General features: G+C 41.3%; 1 protein-coding gene across 1 annotated transcript in view; it reads right to left on the reverse strand.

Annotated features, from left to right (window-relative positions):
- PITPNM3 (PITPNM family member 3) overlaps nt 1–12,692 on the reverse strand; it is a gene marked incomplete at both ends in the record, with an annotated part of 149,020 nt that overhangs the window by 79,487 nt on the left and 56,841 nt on the right. The window lies entirely within an intron of this gene.

Here is a 12,692-nt window from a genome sequence, read left to right on the forward strand (position 1 = left end):
CTTAATACAGGTCGAAAAAGGAAAAGGGAATCTGCGTAGGGACTGGAAGGAAAGCAATAACCTCTGCAGCAGGACTCAGCTCTCAGCTAAAAAATATCTTAGTGGCTAGTTTAAGCTTCCTGCATTTTGCACGCATTAGCTGAGCTGTATTGTAGAACCTACAGCATCAGAAAATTAAATGACGGCAGTTGCAGAACACTGGTAACCTGCCCCAGTATAAACTGGTACCATGGATGGTTTGCAGAAATTCAATTCACTGCTTCTCTCTAAAACCTGCTGCTAGAAGTAAATCTGTTCTTTATACGAGCCATCTGATGTGTCTTGGAACGCTGTTGGCTATTCTAGTTTCCACCCTTCCCTTCCACTGTTCACTCCGCTATGCCAAATGTTCTGTTTGCCATTCTTCACATTATTAGGCAGTGGCAGATGCTATTGCAATAAATTTAATAGCAGCGTAAACACTACAGTCAGCTATGTACAAACACCCTTTAACTAATTACATGACTCTAGGAGGACATGACAAGGGGGGGAGATCACATACTACTGGGGGGAAGGCAGAGAGCAATTTGTTTACGCAGAACATTCACTGTGGACAAAATGAGGCACGGCAGCCTTCGGACAAGAGAGAGAGAGAAAGAGCAACAGTAGTACAAGGTAAAAGTCACTATACTGGAAGCAGAGTCATGAGGGTGTAGAGATTTTTCTGTTATATTGAGTGTTTTGACCATTGCATAAATGTTGGAGAACCTTTGAGATGCACGGCAGATACAGCAAAGGCGACTGAATCAGTGAACCAGTGAAAAATGATACCGACGAAGAGCTCGCTACGAACATCTTAGAGTGCGCCCAGTCTTGCACAGAAACGTTAGTGTCCTGTAGGAGTTTAATGGATCCAACCGAACATAGCTCATCATTTCAGATACTATGGGTTACCATCCCCATCACCACTGACAAGTATCTTAACAAAAAGTCTAAACCATTCAATGCAAAAAATTAACCATTCTCATTTAAGTGGAAAATGCTAATTCACAGCCAAGGTGGCATATCTGCAATATTTTCTCTTTATTCTCTTGACCTAATCATCAAATCTAACTTTTTTTTAATAAACATTAAAAATGCAAAATTCAACAAAACAATTAAGACCCACTTATAGTTAGGCTGAAAAGAAATCAGTTGATTCCATCTCTACAGGTTTTATACACAGGAAAGAATCAAGTGAGAAGGAAATACATGTATTTCACATTATTCTATAAGGAAATTTTACAAATATACTAATTATACAAGGAAAGAAAACAACCAAGAAAAAAATAATACACCCCAATCTTGCCTGAAAAAAATGACCTTAAAAATCAAATTAACAGCTGCCCTCCTGCCATACTTTGCAGTTAACTCAGGGCTGATTGCCAGCACCTGGGTGGTTCTCCTTGCCAAAGGTGTCTTTAACCATTGCACAGGGAGCTGCAGGCTCTGCTTTACTCCTAACCAAGCACCATATGTACAGATTTAAACACTGTACGAGCTTTATTATTGACCTAAACCAAGATTAATTTCATTTTATGAGAAACAATAGATGGTTTCCAGACTACAAAGTCATTCTCCTTCTGCAAAAACATCCATCTGGAGAGTGATGTAGCTCAACTCTCCTCTTACGCTTAGGATTTGTATCTACTTAGCAACAACCCAGTTGAAAGTTTGATGAAGACAAATCTGAAGTTGATGAATTACTTCTTTTTCATGTTAATGTTTCTGCATAACACATGGCTGGTCAGACTCTTAATTTGATGGAAAGATAAAGCAATACTGTTCCACAGCCAAATTAAGAACTGCTTATGCCCTATTAAGTAAGAAAATACTAATACGGGGTGAGATTAGGGTAAATTTTTGTAGCAGCTGTCAGTGTATCCCGCCCTTCTGTCTGGTGTTGTCTTACCCTGTGCTGCATCACATTAGTCTAACCAGAGATTTAAGAGGTCTGGGACAAGGACAAAGGCATTTTCATAAGTGCTTCATGCTCTTGAATGCCCGATAGGATTTATGGGAGCTCAGTGCACTTTGCAAAGCTGGCCCTTGTGAACAGTCCACTCCAAACCAAACCAATCCAAAACAAACTTTCTCAAAACAGAAGAAGAATCACTGTCATCGAGCTAAGTCTTCATAGCAGCCTTGTGCACACAAGACAACAGAAAAGATGAATTCCCAAGTAGTGCAACAAAAGCTATCGTGAATCCTAGGGCTTCAGAATTGCAATGCAAGCACCAAACACAAGGGTGCCCAACGTACTGCTGTGGAAGTAGCCAGTGACTGACCATCCCTTCCATGCAGTAAGTATCTCCTAAAAGCTACTAGGACAGATTCTGCTCTCCATTTTACTGCTCTAAGTCCAGTTTCTTCAGCAGGGTAACTCTTTAACAGTAGTCTTTGCAAAGGATCAAAAGGTACTTGCATCAAAAGTCCCTGCAATTCAGAGATGACTGCTGCACATTTTCTGGAAGCATAAACATGCTGTAGTAATACTTGTTTCAAATTAGTGTGAAATACAGTAGTAAAATTGGACAGTGCTCTTAGTCATATGGTTTAGTTTTAGGTAGTCCTGAAAGGAGCAGGGAGTTGGACTTAGTGATCCTTATGGATCCTTTCCAACTTGAGAGATTCTGTAATTCTATGAATTAGGTTATTCCACAAATGTATATTAATCTTAACCAAAAATACTATTCTAGTTTTCCAGTTCTGTTCAGTGCCTTGTGGACATTATGACAGGAGAACAGAGACAGTGGCTGAGGGAATCAAGAGGAAATTGCCCGTCATCATCTTAGAAATGTGCTGCTTCACATATAAACCAGGCTTTTTTTTCCCCTTAACCTAGATGGAAAAAGATAAGATCCAAAAGATATGATATAAGAACGTAAAAAAAATCATCACTCAGTCATGTATTTACTGTACTTAAGATCTCAGGAAACATTTTTTTAAAGGGGAGTTACAAAGAATAGCTGAGTGGTGGGGAGTCATAGTGCATGCTATGAATTCAACAGAATTTTATGGTCTACCATTCATAAGCCGTAGACTTTGGAGAACAATTCTTTGTACGTTTTAAGGTGAGAAGCACAGAATTTGCATTTAAAAAAAAAACAGTAGGAACTGCACAGCTCAGTCCTAGGTGGTGCAGAAAGGGCAGGAATTGCAGGTTGCCATACGTAGACCTACCACAACTTGCCCAACAGTAGCACCTCCCAGCTCCAAACCGCTATCTTGTAATGGGCTGGATGTAAAGAATAAAAGTTTAATCTAAATCAACAATTGAAATGAGTCCCAGAAAGAGAGCGATATTACTGTCAGCACTATTTTCCAGATAGACAATCAATGCATTAAAAGATTAAAAGATCTGAATAACCTGGTCTTGTGCAATGGGACCAAGAAAGGCCTTTCACTCACCTGATATGAAAAATTCCAGTTGTGAAAGCTGATCATGTCCATCTATTTTGCTGGTTACCAGTAAAGCAATCCATCAGTCTGTATGTGTGGCATATGAAGCACAGGAAAAGTGAATTTCACAGGCATTTTACAGTCAGTTATGTTTTAAACAACTAAAAATTAAATTGCATTTTGTCAATTGTCTACCTGAGAATTCATCCTCATCTGAAGCATTTTAATTCAATTAGCTGGATTTGCAGAGTAAAATAGTAGCATATTGCTGACAAAATTGACTAATGGCTCTTAAAATTTAAATAGGGTGTATTAAATTAATAGTCATCCTTTGTGGCAAGCTGTATTACAGAAATTACATTGTTTGCTTGCTTGTTTACCTTATATTCTACAAAAATACCACTAATAATGCCAGACTTTTTTTTTTTTTTCCCCTTTAAGATCTTCATATTACAGAAATAAGGTTGCAAGCCCAGGGTGCGCAGCAGATTTCAGAATGTCTCCTTGGCTTCAGCCATGAGAAGCATATTGACAATTCCAATCTTACCAATTTAAGGATGCTGTGATTGGGGAACTAAAGACGACTACCTTAAGCCTGTTGTACAAATTAAGTTTCAAAGCGAAGAAACAGTCAAGGCTCATTCAACTGGAATTTAAACCATTTTACAGAACAGTTAAGTAATTGTATTGAGTTTACGTAGCAAGGTCTTGGTAGCGGGGGTGGCTTCTGTGAGAAGACAAAAAGAGCTGCCCCCACGTCCAACAGGGCCAGCTCTGGCCAGTTCCAAGACAGACCTGCCGCTGCCTAAAGCTGAGCCCATCAGCGACATCGGTAGCACCTCTGTGATAACATATTTAAGAAAGGGTAAAAAGCTCTGTGCGACAGCTGAGAGAGAGAAGTGAGAAAATGTGAGAGAAACAAGTATGTAGACACCAAAGTCAGCGAAGAAGGTGAAGGAAGTGCTCCAGGCACTGGAGCAGAGATTCCCCTGCAGCCCGTGGAGGAGACCATGGTGACACAGGTTGTCCCCTTACGGCCCATGGTGGAGCAGATATCCACCCTTCAGCTGGTGGACGAACCCATGCTGGAGCAGGTGGATGTGCCCCGAAGGAAGCTGCAACGTGTGGAGAACCCATACCGGAGCAGGCTCCTGGCAGGAACTGCGGCGCATGGAGAGGAGCCCATGCTGGAGCAGGCTTTCTGGCAGGACCGGTGGCCTATGGGGGATCCACGTTGGAGCAGTCCTTTCCTGAACAACTTTGCCCTGTGGAAAGGACCCATGCTGGAGCAGTTCTTGAGGAACTGCAGCCTGTGGGAAAGACCCACGTTGCAAATGTTTATGAAGGATTGCATCCCATGGGAGGGACCCCAAGCTGGCACAGGGGAAGAGCATGAGGAAGAAGGAGCAGCAGAGACGAAGTGTTAAGAACTGACCATGACCCCTGCTCCCCATCCCCTGGCATCACTCGGGGAGGTGGGAGGAGGTAGCAGAGTTGGGAATGAAGTCAAGCCTGGGAAAAAGGGAAGAATGGAGGGAAGGTGGTTTTAGTTTTGTTTTATTTCTCACTAGCCTAGTCTGTTACAATTAATTGGCAATAAATTAAATTAATTTCCCCAAGTAAAGTCTGTTTTGCCTGTGATGGTAACTGGTAAGTAAACTCCCTGCCCCTATCTCAACCCATGAGCCTTTCATTGTATTTGCTACCCCTGTTCCGCTAAGAAGGGAGAGTGATAGAGCGGCTTAGTGGGACCAAAAAAAAAAAATTGCCTTTAAGATATAAATACACTTTCCATAGCAAAGGGTGGAATGATGAATCAAGAGAGTACGGTGAAATCTGTAAATATCCCATATGAATTTATACTGGTTATTTCAGAATCCGGGATCTGAAACCAAATCCCCTTCAACCAGCTGAGGGCAACAGAGGCTATTATCACCCATCCATCTGGAAGAGTTTTCGCCTGTCACAATGGACCAACTGACCCTGCAGAGCTTCCTTTCCTATGGTACACTACTCCAGTCTTGGAAGCTCTTGTTTGAGTACTCTGGGTAAGAGCCTGGTTGAGTTCTCTCTTCAGTGGGCCAGCCAACCACTCCACACACTCATCAACAAAACATTTTGTGACTACAGTCTTCTAATTCTCCATGGTCTTTTAATGATGCGGAGGTCATCCTAGACACCAAGATCTTATGAATTCTGTACATGCAAATAAAGTGACTGAGATGAAAAAGGTCCTCCAAATCATTCAAAAGATATGACCTACTTGAAGGAAGATTGCTATCCTCTTAGGTGTACCCTTGCACTAGAATCATCAATAATATGACCATCTTATCATAAGGAGATGCACAGTTCACGATGAATTCATACTCCCAAATTAAAAGCCTCTGGGACCAGCTCCAATTGTTCTGTGCTACCAGGACACCTTGGTCTTAAATAGCACTGTATATCCCAATGCATCAACCCAAGTTATAAATTTGCCCAAACATATCCTCCTCATTGGGGGAGAAGAAAACACATCCTCATAGTCAGGGGTGAAGAAAGATTAAAAAAAATCCCACATTTTCAGACGTGATCTATAGTAGGTAACTCAATATGTTTGAGTATGAGCTGCATGGAAGACCACAGAGTGTCAGAAGAGATGAAAGTAAAGAATGAAGTCTTGACTACCAAACTCCTGCCTAGGACACAAATCTACTCTGCACCAAGTGTAGGCACATTAATTTCACTTAAGTTGGACCAACCTTAAAGCAGAGGAGCTTCAGGCACCTGAACAAGAATGGAACAATTCAAACAGAAGGTTATACGTGACTAAAACCACTGCACTGAAGCAGGAACTGCTTAAAAACACACACACGCAAAATCAGTTGTCAGAAGAGGTAAGTATTAGTCATTCTAATTTTCATTAACTTTTCAGTTAGACTACTTTAAAAGGCAACAGAGCACTCACTACATTCTTGCTAGTGTAAAAAATAATATTTTGTGAGGTATGCCAAGCATTGACTCTACAGTTAGAAAACAAGGATCTAGTTATTAATAGAGCAGCCACTATTCAATCGTGATCCATTTTCCTTTTACTGCAATTAATTACAACAACGCCTGTGAGGATCACAAGTGTTTCACTAATAAAGAGCCGAATTTTATGTTTTGCCTTACATGCAATAATATACACCACAGTCACTTTACTGGGACTCCATGCAGCAACCAAGCACAGAATTTGGCTCTTTTAACAGAGCAGGGTTGTCTCTGGAATAGAAATCTGCAGAATGATACTGTTGTAACCAGGGCCTTAAATACACCAGTTCTCAAACACAATGTCAGCGTCTTTCCCCCACTTCAACACCAGGCACACCTATCAAAGCAGATTTACTTCCATAAACAGATGACAGTTCAGACTCCGACGACCCTGAAGTCCATCAGCTCCTTGCTGGGACATCCAGCTACGAGGCAGTGTGTGTCAAAAAGCGTCCCTTATTTGGGGCTGGACAGGGAGTATGGGGCCGCAGTGGGGAGCGGAGTGTAAGAGTTGGCAATGAGAATGCTTCTCCACTTGTTTCTTAGAGGTCACAAAATGACCTCAGATGGTTATAACTGTTGGCACTCATGCAGCTGAAATTTTAACTGTTGTTCTACATGCTCATGTCCCCGTATCATTTGGCCAGGCCCCAGACCTGGCTAAACCCCTTAAGGAAACATTAAAGTCATTCTCATCAGAGCCTGCAGCAAATGTGCATAAGCAAGCAGACACTTCCATGCATCTCCAATAAATTCTTTAAGAACCAGAAAAGCAATGAAACTTGACTGCTTTCCAAATGAGCTCTTCATCATCATCTGTTACTTGAAACACTGGAGGTCAATGTACATCCTGTCATACAACATGGTGTTTTGAGAGACAAAGCCAGACTGATTTATTTTTGCTTTTTGTACTAAGGCTAAGGTTCCCGTATTTGTCTTAAGTAATTTCATAGCTTTACTGCAATATAACTTTGAGAAGGTTCAGAACAAGAGAAGGCACCTATTGTCATTTTAATGAGCATAAAAACTTTATCTTCAAGTGTATCTGCCCTCAGAAAATAAGTACATCTTCCGGTGAAAGCCAGAAATTGCGTGCTTCTGAGAAGCACAAGTTGTGTCAGAGGAGACAGTCAACACACAGCGATTTTCAGATGTCATCTATTCTATCACATCTTACACAGATGTCTACTTCTTGTCCTTATAAGAAACAATGGCCAAACAAGAACATGCCAGTTACTTATTATCCCACAACTACACCAAAATTCACATTACTGCAAATATCCCGCTATTGAGATTTGAACAGATAATCTAAAACAGACCATTTCAACCTTCCTACTCACACATCCATCTATCTTTCTGGAGATCATCTTCATGTCTCTCTAAATTTCTAAGGGAAGCTTTTGTAGGAAAAAGCTGTTCACAGACAAGAAAGATGCACGAGCACTTTCCATTCACTGCCAGACAAACTTTCCTTCAGGACCTCTCCCACCATCGCTAAAGACAAGAGCTCTCGTTCCACCCACGTCAAGGTCAGTAAGCAAACCAGTCACACATACAATGTATTCCTATCACATTACTGAGTAATTAAAAGCAGTACGACAGGGCAAACAGACAAAGGAGATCCATAAGGATGGCATTCAGATCTCAAGCTTCACATTTGCTAAATTCTGAAATCTTGGCTTTGCAAACTTCGTTCTGAGCTATTTGGCAACTGTGATGAAATATAGCCTGTCCTGACCTTCTGGTGTGTTGGGCTCCTGTCACTTCAGTGAAGGGCTGCAAGTGAGATCTGCTATGTCAGCCAGCCAACTGAATAGATAGGCTGTTTTCACATCCAAACTGCTTCGCAGCAGCCAAGGGACAACACGGTCCCAAAACTCACTTGCATCATAAAAGCTACAAATGAACTTGGAAATCCACTGCTCTTACGATTTCTAAGGTGGTGGTTGTTTTTTAAAAAGCACAGAGCTAATCAACAGGCAAGGAAAAAATTAAGCCTCTGGGCAACAGGAGAAGAGAGTCCAATGTCCCTCACAAGGCAAGTCAGTCTCCTTTTGTTCAAAAGGGAACCGGTTGTGCTACAAAATGCCACTGACAGAAAAAACAGATGGAAGAAGTAATAGAAAGGAATGGAGAGTAGCAGCACAAGTAACAAGACAACACAGTCCTTAACGAATGGAGAGTTTGGATACCTTCAGCACAGTCTCCGGGCATACTGTTTTCTGCAAAGCAATTTTTTAATTTTACATGTTCACACCGCTCTCGCTTGCTTTTCTTGCGGAAGAGACACAATCAGCAGTTAGAGGGCAGCAGAGAGCTCAGCAAAGCAAAAATCCCTACCAATTAACTGCAACATGTAGCGATAGCGACTGCACCGAGAGACAGCAGTACCGCAAGGTTAAAGCCATTCAGAGGCTTGAACAAAACCCTTTTTTTGGAGAAAACAAACAGTAAATGGGAAATGCTAAAAAGACCACTCCATTTCAACACAGCTGTCTGTCCCATCCTGCCATGATCAGCCAGTCCTGGTTGGAGTATTGCGCTATACCGAGAAATAGCAGCAAGAGTGCAGCCTGCAGGGAAAGGAACACCACTGTGGTCACGAGAAGGATGCACACCTTTGCTGCTCAGCTCGACTGCGTGTGCAATCATTATGCAAGCACCTTCACCGTTGTGAAATTTTTCTGCAATTGTACCAAGCTCAACTATAGGTGGAATTCTGTTCTTTTCCTTGCTGCACGACACTTGTGGTATACACAGCTGGTGTACAGAAGACCTTTCTCCTTTCCAGACACCTTCTACATCATCTCTCGGTGAAAGAAGGCAGTACAGGAGAAGCAAAGTCTAGCAACCTTTGCCTAGAAGAAACCTCCCTGGCATTTTGGGTAAGATGGCCAGAAATCCGAGCTGTCCAGCAATGGTTGTTGGCTCACTGAGGACAGGCAGAAAACCAGAGAGCCACAGACAAAACCAGAAACTCAACACAAGAAAAATCATAAAGCTTGCGTGTTTTATTAGAGCTGATGCCAAAAAGGAGGCCTGAAGTTGCAATGTAGCTTGCACATATTTATGCACAGCAGCTCTGTCTGTGGCAACGACCCAGAAAATGCCAGCTGCTTCTGCTCACCCGTTAGGAAGGCAGAGGTGAATAAACTCCCCCAGCGTGGAAGTTACCAGCTCAGGAAGGGCAATCTGATCTACTCAAGCTGCAGAACGACGCAACCTTTTTCTCACTGCAGTTCAATGTAATTAAAGCTGGTTCATGTTCGTGGATGTGTGATGCTGGTCAGCTGGTAAAGCTCAGATATATTGGCATTGAACTGCATTGCCCATTCCCGTATCAGCTGCATGTTTCTTCTACTCTTTAGGAAAATAAGATGGATTGGGAGGGCAGGGGGAGGAAGAGGTGATAAAATGAAGGGCAAAAAGCAGTAAAACCTGCTGTTTGTATATGGAGACTGAATCATAGCAGGACTGCTAATCTCCAGCTGCAAGCACTTATCTCCCTATGGAGCTATGTGGTTCTTCATCCATTTCACATGCTTCTGGACTCCCTCACACTGTAATTTGTGTGTGAAAGAAAAGAAAAAAGAAATGGTATGTTAAACTCTGGTAGCACTTTCCAGCTCTCATGTCCACAGTTAAAAAAGGCCAAATACAACAAGAGACAGGCAACTGAGGGAGAGGGGACAACCCTACTATTCATGTGACCTTAATTTTAAGTCTTATGCAGGTTTGGTCTCAAACAAACATGTTTTGACCTCATGGGTAATGTCTACTCCAGCTATGGCATTGTTTTCCCCAGGATTTCACCCTTTGAAATGCTGGCACAGGTTTAAGTTTACATGTTAATTACTAGCTTGGATTGAATGACTTTTTTTTTCCTGTTACAAGTATTTGCCTGGTTTGCCAGTTAAAACGTATAGTAACCTCATTTCCCGCTATAAAGAAACTCAGGTAATGAAATATAAAGCATATATTGAATTCAAAGTATATAAATAGCCTTTGCTGTATTAGCAAAGACTTCTTCACCTCACCTTCACTGTACTATGTCAAGAGTACAAAACCAAACCAACAACAACTTCAACCTTACAAACATTAACAATATATACTTAAATAAGGATATGAACTCAAGATAGCTGGAGGAAATGCAAAGCACTGAAATCCAACAGGCTGAATTTGTTCCTAGAGCTCAGTACATGCAGTTTTCCTTAACGTAAGGGACAGATACTTTGCACCAGGAGTGAATTTAAATGCATGACTATGATGCGTGAAAATGGTTTTGTTCCACAACAGGGAAGGCGTCTGCATCAACATAATTTATGCAGCTGTATGAGTTTTTAATTCAGCTTGATTGCTGTTTGTGTTATTTTCTGTAATGAAAACTTAATAAATTTAAATGCTGCTGCCAGTTTTTCCCCCCAAAGACTTATTTCTACCTCTGATGAGAAAGGTTGTGGTGGTCAAGTGCTCTCAGTCGTACTTACTGAGAATCAATGATTGAATTAAATTACATACTTGCCATTTATAAATTTCCTGAGGACCTTGTCTGTCTCACATTGGAACTGTAGCATTACTTAAGTAAGTAGCATCCAGTGGGTCTTCAGCTCTGCCCAGAGCATACTGCATCTTCTCATACATCTTCATTTGTCGAAAGAGCCCATAATTATGTGCTTTATTAATCAATTTATTAACCCATGAAAAAGAACCAGTGCTCTGCTCTCTGCACAGGCACCTCGCAAAACCACTGGCCCTAGAGACCTATTGAATTGTAGCAAAGCTCTCTGCAACCAAAGCCAATGAAATAATTCTCTGACAGCCATAAGTAAATCCAGCTGGGGGAGGAGGGGGGTAAAGGAGTTTCCCTGAATCAGTAGACCATACCCCTCACATCGTTCCACTGAGTGAGTGAAGTACCCTGGGAAAGAAGCCACGACAGACACCTTTCTCTTTTTCTACATAATGTTTTTAAAGAGAGTATCCAGCTTTACCTGAACTTTTAATTTTTTACTATAAACAACTGGGCTAAGGCTGAAATATCTTTTTACTGTGGCACAGAAGACAACATAGTCTTCCTTCAAACATCTTCCTCCTTCCCTCTTTGCATTTATCATTTGTACCTGGTGGTTGCTAATCACAGACTTTTCTAAAACTGCTGAATCAGTAACGCTGTTCAGTCTCGTTAAGCTGTAACAAAAGCACTGTACAATTATCTGCACTAACAACACTGCAATACGACCTATCAGCACTGGGCAGATAATTCCATGAAGATAAGATACAGATGAGCACATGTAAGGAAAAAAAGAAAAAATAATAATTAAAAAAAAAAAAATCAACAAGTAGCTAATCAATAGGACTAAATCTGAGAGTATAAGGTGGCAGAGGAGAGAAGGAAATGCGTGTAATTGCCTCGCCTATTTAGAAATCTGATATATTCAGCAGGGGTGCATCGGGGAAAATTTCTAACTGGCAGTGTGCATTACAGCCAGAACTCTACTTTCTGTTGCATTACTGAAGCAGTGAAATCACATTCTGGCATAACAAGATGTGGTACATGTAATACTGGCTCAGACTTGTGCTAGCCCAGTTCTTAACGGCTTTAGTCCTCGCCTGACATCTCTGTTCAAGAACGGTCAAAATCAGCACAACGAACCATGACCTAAAAGCCACAGTACGCTTGCAGCATATGTGAAGCAATATCAGAATGCAGATGCATCTTACCCATAGGCCAATTCACCAAATGCTTTGAGTTAGGTACACTGGCTCTAAAGCCTCTTCTAAAAGCTACGTGTGAACAGAAATGAAGTAAAAGAACAGATGAGAATTCTTTCTTTTACAAAACATCACAGAGAATTACATTAAACGAAAATAGAAACCCTTTGTATGAAGAAGGATGGACTACAACTCAGGGGACTGCTTCATCTGTTTCTGCACAGATCTTCCATGCAACCTTGGGTCTCACATTCTCTTTGCTGCAGCTATTCAACTGCATAATGCAAACAATAATCCTTTTACCAGCCTTGTTTCTTAACAACAGAAACGCTTAAAAACAGTCTCTTACAACTCTTTCCTTAGGGCCCAACACAAAGGGCACTATGAAAAAAAACCAAACAAAACCATCCTCATATAATGGGTGGTTAAAACGAAAATAAGCATTCTAAATCTTTGCCAGCCCTGGAAGAAAGAGAGAAATATCTGCAAGAACGCAAGGATAGCTGGTTCTTGGCAAGTCATTTAGAAGACTAACTCATAGTTGATGC

This window comes from Platalea leucorodia (assembly GCF_965183815.1).
Source record: "Platalea leucorodia genome assembly, chromosome: 16".
Lineage (NCBI taxonomy): Eukaryota > Metazoa > Chordata > Aves > Pelecaniformes > Threskiornithidae > Platalea > Platalea leucorodia.